Source organism: Microcebus murinus, chromosome 1 (assembly GCF_040939455.1).
Source record: "Microcebus murinus isolate Inina chromosome 1, M.murinus_Inina_mat1.0, whole genome shotgun sequence".
Classification (NCBI taxonomy): domain Eukaryota; kingdom Metazoa; phylum Chordata; class Mammalia; order Primates; family Cheirogaleidae; genus Microcebus; species Microcebus murinus.
In genome coordinates this window covers 162,680,407-162,688,394 of record NC_134104.1, presented here as the reverse complement: position 1 = coordinate 162,688,394, position 7,988 = coordinate 162,680,407, and the positions used below count along the sequence as shown (strand labels likewise).

General features: G+C 55.8%; 1 long non-coding RNA gene across 1 annotated transcript; it reads left to right on the top strand.

Moving 5' to 3' along the window:
- The first annotated feature begins 1,956 nt into the window (after positions 1-1,956).
- On the top strand, positions 1,957-4,459 carry LOC105884907 (uncharacterized). The gene is made up of 2 exons (XR_001160417.3): positions 1,957-3,387; positions 3,562-4,459. It is a non-coding gene; the product is annotated as an uncharacterized LOC105884907 (long non-coding RNA).
- The last annotated feature ends 3,529 nt before the right edge of the window (positions 4,460-7,988 follow it).

Genomic DNA, 7,988 nt, shown 5'->3' with positions numbered 1-7,988 from the left:
AAGTTATAGGAGCTTTCTGATAGTGTTTTTCTTTCTTAGTGGCATATAAAATAATGGTGTGTGGCCGGGCACAGTGGCTCACGCCTGTAATCCCAGCACTCTGGGAGGGAGACCAGCCTGAACAAGTGGGAGACCCCGTCTCTACTAAAAATATAGAAATTAGCTGGACAACTAAAAATATATAAAAAATCAGCTGGGCATGGTGGCGCATGCCTGTAGTCCCAGCTACTCGGGAGGCTGAGGCAGGACGATCGCTTGAGCCCAGGAGTTTGAGGTTGCTGTGAGCTAGGCTGACGCCAGGGCACTCACTCTAGCCTGGGCAACAGAGTGAGACTGTGTCTCAAAAAAGAAAAACAAAAACGAAAAGCACAACACCTGGTGAGGTGATTTGTCAGTCTGTCCATGTTTATTGAACACATACTATGTGCTGAGTGAGCCCTGTGCAGAGAGGGCCATAGGGGAACCCAGTAAAAGGGCCCCAGACCCCCCAGATCATTTTAGATGTGCAGAACTCTCCTTCCACCCTACTAGTAACCTAGAAACCCATGCGCTGTCACAGAGGCGGCAGTGCCAGCGGGTACTTAAGGGCTCGCAGTGCGCCATGGAGAAGGGTCCAACAGGTGGAGAAATGCAGCAGAGATTCATGACAGTGGCGACTTGAACCAGGATCCAATCGTGCAACTTTCCGCCTAAAAGGGAGACTTCACAGGGAGGGGCGCCCTCACGCAGACCTGCTTGCCCTCCTGGACGTCCCAGCTGGCCTCGCTGCCCGGACCGCGGCCCTGTCCCTGCCCTGAGCGGGCGGGCTGTGAGTCAGGGAGCAATGCCTGCGGCCTCCCGGGCAGCCGTCCGGCCTGGCCGCTGTGCTCTGTGGGCAGGGGCAGCCCCCAGCCTCTGTCCTGACAGGGAAGGCGGCCTCTCCATGCCAAGGCCATCAGCAACTCCTGAGCTGGGCTCTGCCCGGGGCTGGACCCAGGACTTGTCAGTTCAAGCTGCCTGATGACCGAGCTCTGGGCTCAAGTCCCAGAAGAGTCCTTCATCAGCATTGGTGTTCGGCTTCCTCCGAAGCACTTCCGGGGGCAAGGCCTGCTCGGCACCGCGCGCCTGGGCGGCCAGGGGTCTGCGCGGGGCCGGGCGGGGGTCTGCGGCGGGGCCGGGCCGGGCCGGGCGGGGGTCTGCGGCGGGGCCGGGCCGGGCCGGGCGGGGGTCTGCGGCGGGGCCGGGCCGGGCGGGGGTCTGCGGCGGGGCTGGCGGCGCGCGCTGGCGCTGAGCTGCGCTGCGCGGTAGCCGCCTGCAGTTGCCGGCTGGCAGCGAGCGTCAGAAGCTGCGATCGCCCTGCCCAGCCCCGGCGAGCCTCCCGCGCTCTCCGTTTGCGGAAAGGGGAAGCGCAGGAGGCGGCTCGCAGGTCCCTGCGGCGAGGCCGGGACGACGACGCCAAGCGTGGGGACCTGGCGTCAGGGAGCCGGGGAGGCCTGAGGAGGTGGAGGCCACGGCCTCGGCAGCGGCGGCCTCGCGGGGTCACTCCGCCGGCGGGGGAGGGAGGGCCGGGAGGCTCTGCCGGGCGGCGCGTGCGTCCCCCCGGCGCCCAGCCTCGGCTCTCCGGACCCAGTCCGGGCCGCCGGCCGCGCCCGGGCCTCTCCGACACGCACGTCCGCGGCGCTTCCCGGCCGGCCGCCGGCTAGCACGCCCGGCTCACTACCGCGGCCCGCCGGGTCGGCCGCCGCCCCTCCCCCCACTCCTGCCTCCCCCCACTCCTGCCTCCCCTCCCCCCACTCCTGCCGCCCCTCCCCCTACTCCTGCCTCCCCTCCCCCGCCCGCCTCCCCTCCCCCTACTCCTGCTTCCCCTCCCCCTACTCCTGCCTCCCCGCCGCCCCCTACTCCTGCCTCCCCTCCCCCGCCCGCCTCCCCTCCCCCTACTCCTGCTTCCCCGCCGCCCCCCACTCCTGCCTCCCCTCCCCCGCCCGCCGCCCCTCCCCCTCCTGCCTCACGAAGCCTCGCCTCCACATCCGCTAGGGGATGCCAGAGGCCGGCACTGCTCGGCCGCGTGACCCGCTCCCCATCCACGCCCCTGAGCGACGCGGGCGCGGGCTGGAGACACCGTCTTTGCTGGGGAGCCACAAGCCCAGGAAGCCTGAGTGAGTGGTCCCTGGAGACGGTTTTTTTTTTTTTTTTTGAGACAGTCTCACTCTGTTGCCCAGGCTAGAGTGAGTGCCGTGGCGTCAGCCTAGCTCACAGCAACCTCAAACTCCTGGGCTCGAGCGATCCTCCTGCCTCAGCCTCCCGAGTAGCTGGGACTACAGGCATGCGCCACCATGCCCGGCTAATTTTTTCTCTCTATATATATCAGTTGGCCAATTAATTTCTTTCTATTTAAAGTAGAGATGGGGTCTCGCTCTTGCTCAGGCTGGTCTTGAACTCCTGACCTCAAGCAATCCGCCCGCCTCTGCCTCCCAGAGTGCTAGGATTACAGGCGTGACAGATAGTTTTTGATTGTCACGGAAAAGGTGCTGCCGCCTAGTAGCGGGAGGAGGCGGGCGAGGCTGCTGGGCACCCCCCTGGCGGCAGGGCCGGCGCCAATGTCAGTAGTGCTGAGGCTGAAAATCCCCCACCGACCAGACGCTGAGAGCCTCTCCAGGTGATACATGACTCTTTGGCGTCTTGGCCTGACGGGGGTGGCCTGGCAGAGTGTGGGCGTGGGAAGGCTGGGCACTGAGGAGCTAGCCCCTGGGTGGCTACGTCTGGTGGGATTTTCCTGCTTCCGCCTCTTCCTTTTCCACTGTCTACCTGTTCTGTGAGGGTCGGCTGCTATCCCTACCTGCAACAAGACCCAGTGGGGAAGGGCATGTGATGCTGGCCAATCAGAAAGCTGCTTTGCCACACCACACCATAGCGATAGGTTCAGGGATGGCATGTGACTCAAAATAAGCCAATCAGAATTTCCCTTGAGGCCTGGCGAGGCGGCTCACATCTGTAAACCTAGCACTCTGGGAGGCCGAAGTGGGTCAATTGCTTGAGGTCAACAGTTCGCAAACAGCCTGAGCAAGGCAAGAGCACCTGTCTCTACTATAAATAGAAAGAAATTAATTGGCCAGCTAATATATATAGAAAAAACTAGCCCGGCATGGCGGCGCATGCCTGTAGTCACAGCTACTCCGGAGGCTGAGGCAGGAGGATTGCTTGAGCCCAGGAGTTTGAGGTTGCTGTGAGCTAGGCTGATGCCACGGCACTCACTCTAGCCTGGACAACAGAGTGAGACTCTGTCTCAAAAAAGAAAAAGCATTTCCCCTGAGACTTTTCTGCCAGAGCATCTCTTTCCACCAGCACATGAGCCCGGGGAATCAGTGCACATCTTGGTCGACAGGTAAAGAGAACATCTGAACCAGCCTGGTAAGTGCTGAGGGACCAGAGTCCTGACAAAAGATGGTTCAGTGACATGAGTCAGAACCTTCCCTTTTTTGGAATTGCTTTTCTGTCTTGACTAATATGATCTCTCCCAAAGGGCTGGGAATTTCCTGTTCTTTTATCTCATCTCTGAGAACCATGCCCTCCTCTCCCTTCCAGAGCCTGGAAGAGGAGCCTGCCTGCCTGCTCGATTATGAACTCAGGTTACTCACTTATGTCTGGCCTGTGAAGAACGCCTGACCCAGGCTCTCATCGCACAGAGGAGCGTGCTGCGGCTGGGCGGGGACCATTTCCATCCTGGAAGAACCCCCTGGACCATGCTTGGTTCAGTCTCCTTTGAGGACCCTGTGTAACTATGTGGCTCCTCAGGGACTTACCAACCTCCTGAAGCCCCCCCTCCCCTGCACTACTCTGTCTTTTGGTTTTTCTTTCTTTCTTCCTTTTTTTTTTTTTGAGACAGAGTCTCACTTTGTTGCCCAGGCTAGAGTGAGTGCCGTGGCGTCAGCCTAGCTCACAGCAACCTCAAACTCCTGGGCTCAAGCAATCCTCCTGCCTCAGCCTCCAGAGTAGTTGGGACTACAGGCATTCGCCACCATGCCCGGCTAATTTTACACTCATTTAAGTGTCTGCCACTTAGCAAACACTTAATACATTTGTGGAATAATAAGAATATTCTGGGCCAGGTACAGTGGCTCACGCCTGTAATCCTAGCACTCTGGGAGGCCAAGGCAGGTGGATTGCTCGAGGTCAGGAGTTCGAAACCAGCCTGAGCAAGAGCCAGACGCAGTCTCTACTAAAAATAGAAAGAAATTAATTGGCCAACTAATATACAGAGAAAAAATTAGCCAGGCACGGTGGCGCATGCCTGTGGTCCCAGCTACTCTAGAGGCTGAGGCAAGAGGATTGCTTGAGCCCAGGAGTTTGAGGTTACTGTGAGCTAGGCTCATGCCTTATAGCCTGGGCAAGAGTGAGACTCTGTCACAAAAAAACAAACAAAAAAAGAATATTCTGGAAATATTTTCTGCTTGAAACGCAAATAAAGGATGCCCTGGGCCAACCCTCCTGTCATAAGCCAGCAGGGTGAGAAATGCCCCCCGAGGCCGGCTGTGGGAGGTGGGTGGAGGGCTGGACACACTCCCACTGGTGCCCTCCCTCCACTGGGCTGTTGTGCTGGGTGCTGGGGGTGGTGGGCAGGGCCCGGTGCTTGCAGGCTCTCCAGGCACGCCCCCCCCCCCCCCCCCCCGCCCCAGTGAATCAGCCCATTCCTTAAGCAACAGCAAAACCCACAAGTTACTTCCTGGTGGCTCCAGACAAAGGCCTAGAACCCACAGTCCAGGAACTGGCCAGTTATCGTTCTTCAGGCCTGATAAGAAGGGCAGGAGGGTCTGAGTCAGCCAGGAGTAGCTGTTTGAGGACTCTCCCTGGGCTTCCCTGGCACCCCCTGGCCTACTCTCAGCCCCCCTGGGGGCTCAGGGCCTCTCTGGTCACACTGCCCATGGTCACCTGCCCTGCATGCCCACCATTCAGCACCGCCGGATGAAACCGGCTAAAAACTCTTTGGGAGGAGCAGCAGGCCATGGAGTGGGCACTCCCTGGAGCTTATCATATAGGCAGGCTCCTCTGGGCCCCAGGGAGTGGGGCTGGGGACAGGAACAGTGGGAGCAAGGAAGGGCAGAGAAAGGTGAAAGGTGGCTTGCTGCCACTCCTCCCCGATGAGGCGCCACTGGATGAGCTTGGGCTGCAGCCTCCACCCAGCCCCTCGGGTGTGCCCGTCCCCCACCCAGCAGCTGGAGTCATCTTTTAAATCATATCTGCTGTTCCACCCTGCTCGAAACCCTGCTGTGACTCCCCATGGCCTGAGGGAGAGGCCTGGCCTGTTAGTCTGTTGGAGCTTCTTTAATAAAAGACCAACCATCCTCTGGGGGCCACCCCAGTCCAGGGAAGGAGTGGTGAGGGCAGCACTGCCAGTGCCCACCCGGCACGCCCGCATCAGCTAGTGCTTTGCTTTCGTTTGGTACAATTTTTGGAAAAAAGAAAAACCTCTTTTTCATGGCCTGGCACGGTGGCTCACGCCTGTAATCCTAGCACTCTGGGAGGCTGAGGTGGGTGGATTGCTCCAGGTCAGGAGTTCGAAACCAGCCTGAGTGAGACCCCATCTCTACTAAAAATAGAAATAAATTAATTGACCAACTAAAAATATATATACAAAAAATTAGCCGGGCACGGTGGCGCATGCCTGTAGTCCCAGCTACTCGGGAGGCTGAGGCAGCAGGATCGCTTAAGCCCAGGAGTTTAAGGTTGCTGTGAGCTAGGCTAATGCCACGGCACTCACTCTAGCCTGGGCAACAAAGCAAGACTCTGTCTCAAAAACAAAAACAAAAAAAACCTCTTTTTTATGATAAATAAACAAAATACTGTAGACTGGGAGGGTTACAAACAGGAGAAATTTATTTTTCACAGTTCAAGCTGGAGGTCTGAGATTGAGGAACTGGCAGATTCTGTATCTGGTGATACACTCCCCGCTGTGTGTGACTTCTGGTATTTCTTCACCTCTCTGGGCCTCAGTTACCTCATCTGTGAAATGGGGGTGATGATGGTACATAGCCCATAAGACAGAGCTTAGAACAGCATATAGGAAGCTCTGAATAAATGTTCACTGTTTATGACTACTCATCACACTCACTAATAGACTCACAATTTTGCTACTTTTGCAGTGAGAAAGGTTGTCCTGCTACACACACTGGAAAATTTCTAGTTCCCAGAACACATGGCCTCTCTGATTTTACCTGCCCAGGTGATTTGCAGGCAAAGGTCCACTTCCTCAAAGACAGTACCTTCTCTCTGTGTCCTCACAGGTGGATGGGGCTAGCTAGCTCTCTTGGGCCTCTTTTATAAGGGCACTAATCTCACCCATGAGGGCTCCACCCTCATGAACTAATCACTTCCTAAAGGCCCCACCTTCTGGCTGGGCAAGATGGCTCACGCCTGTAATCCTAGTCCTCTAGAAGGCTGATACGGGTGGGTTGCTCAAGGTCAGGAGTTCAAAACCCGCTTGAACAAGAGGGAGACCCCCTCTCTACTAAAAAGAGAGGCCAATTAATTAATTGGCCAACTAATATATAGAAAAAATTAGCTGGGCATGGTGGCACATGCCTGTAGTCCCAGCTACTTGGGAGGCTGAGGCAGGAGGATGGCTTGAGTCCAGGAGTTTGAGGTTGCTGTGAGCTAGGCTGATACCAGGGCACTCACTGTAGCCTGGGCAACAAAGTGAGACTCTCTCAAAAAAAAAAAAAAAAAAAAAAAAGGCCCCACCTCCTAATATCATCAAGTTAGAGGTTAGGACTTCAACGTATGAATTTTGAGGGGACACAAACATTGAGAGCATAGCATGAAATTTTCTTCTGACTCCCAAGGCCTAATTCCTTCCATGCTCCAAGTAGAGCTACTCATAGTTCCTGGAAACTTTCTGCTGCTGGGACCCAGAGGAGAGGGTAGCAGAACTTGCTGGGCGAGTGGGTGGAAGTTTCAGGGAAGTCTTGGTGGAGGAGGTGGCATTTCAGCTGTTCTGACAAGAATGAGAGAGGCAGGAGAGGAAGGCAGGTAACTCCCAAACAAGTCAACAATCCCCAGCTTCTGCCTGAACAAGGAGCCTGGCCTCTTCCCAAGCAGTGGGCTCCAGTGGGAAGAGCAGGAAGCTCAGTACTTACCAGCTATGTTGCTTTGAACAAATGTTTCTCTTGAGCAAATGTGTCTCTCTCTTTATAAGCCTCTGTTTCCTCCTCTGTAAAATGGGCTAAGGCCACCTGTCAAGGCTGCTGGGGGAGAGGAAGTAGAGTGTGCAAAGTGTGTAAGTGCCCAGTAGGTGTTCCATCCAGTCGATCTATGAGGTTTTCTCCAGGGTGGTGTCTTGGCTACTTCTCTGGTCTGGGTCAAAGGAAAGGGCCACGACTGGGGGGAAATGAGACCAAGCCAATCCAAATTTTCCAATTGTTCCTGGCCATGTGTTGCAGCACCATGGGGCTGGAGGGAGGAAATTCTCTGTACAAAGACAGGAAGGCAGAAGTGGTCCTGTCACAAAGACAAAGCTCACAGTGGCGCCTGGTATGAACCAAGAGTCCACGGCACCTTTGGAGCTAGGGCAGGTATCACAGCAGAGGCTCTGTCACCCTGCCATTCCTCCCCTCCTCTAAGAGCATCAGGATATCATGGATGGGGAAACTGAGGCCCAAGAGGATATGGATTTATCGTAGGTCACACAAAGTCCACAGCATCCAATTCAGCTTCCTTTCTTCTTTTTCAAATTCAGAATCATAAACCAAGGTGTCCTATAAAATACCTAGAAGATGGTAATCCCTCACCAATTGTGGTTTTAAGATAATTCATTTTATATATATAATCGTGTCACTTAACAGGGATATGTTCTGAGAAATGTGTCATTAGGTGATTTCATCACTGTGTGACATCACAGAGTGCTTAGACACAGTTAGATGGTCTAGCCTCCTGCATACCTGGGCTCTGGTGGAGCACAGCTCCTAGGCTGTACACCTGTACAGCAGGTTACTGGACTGAATGCTGGAGGCAGTTGT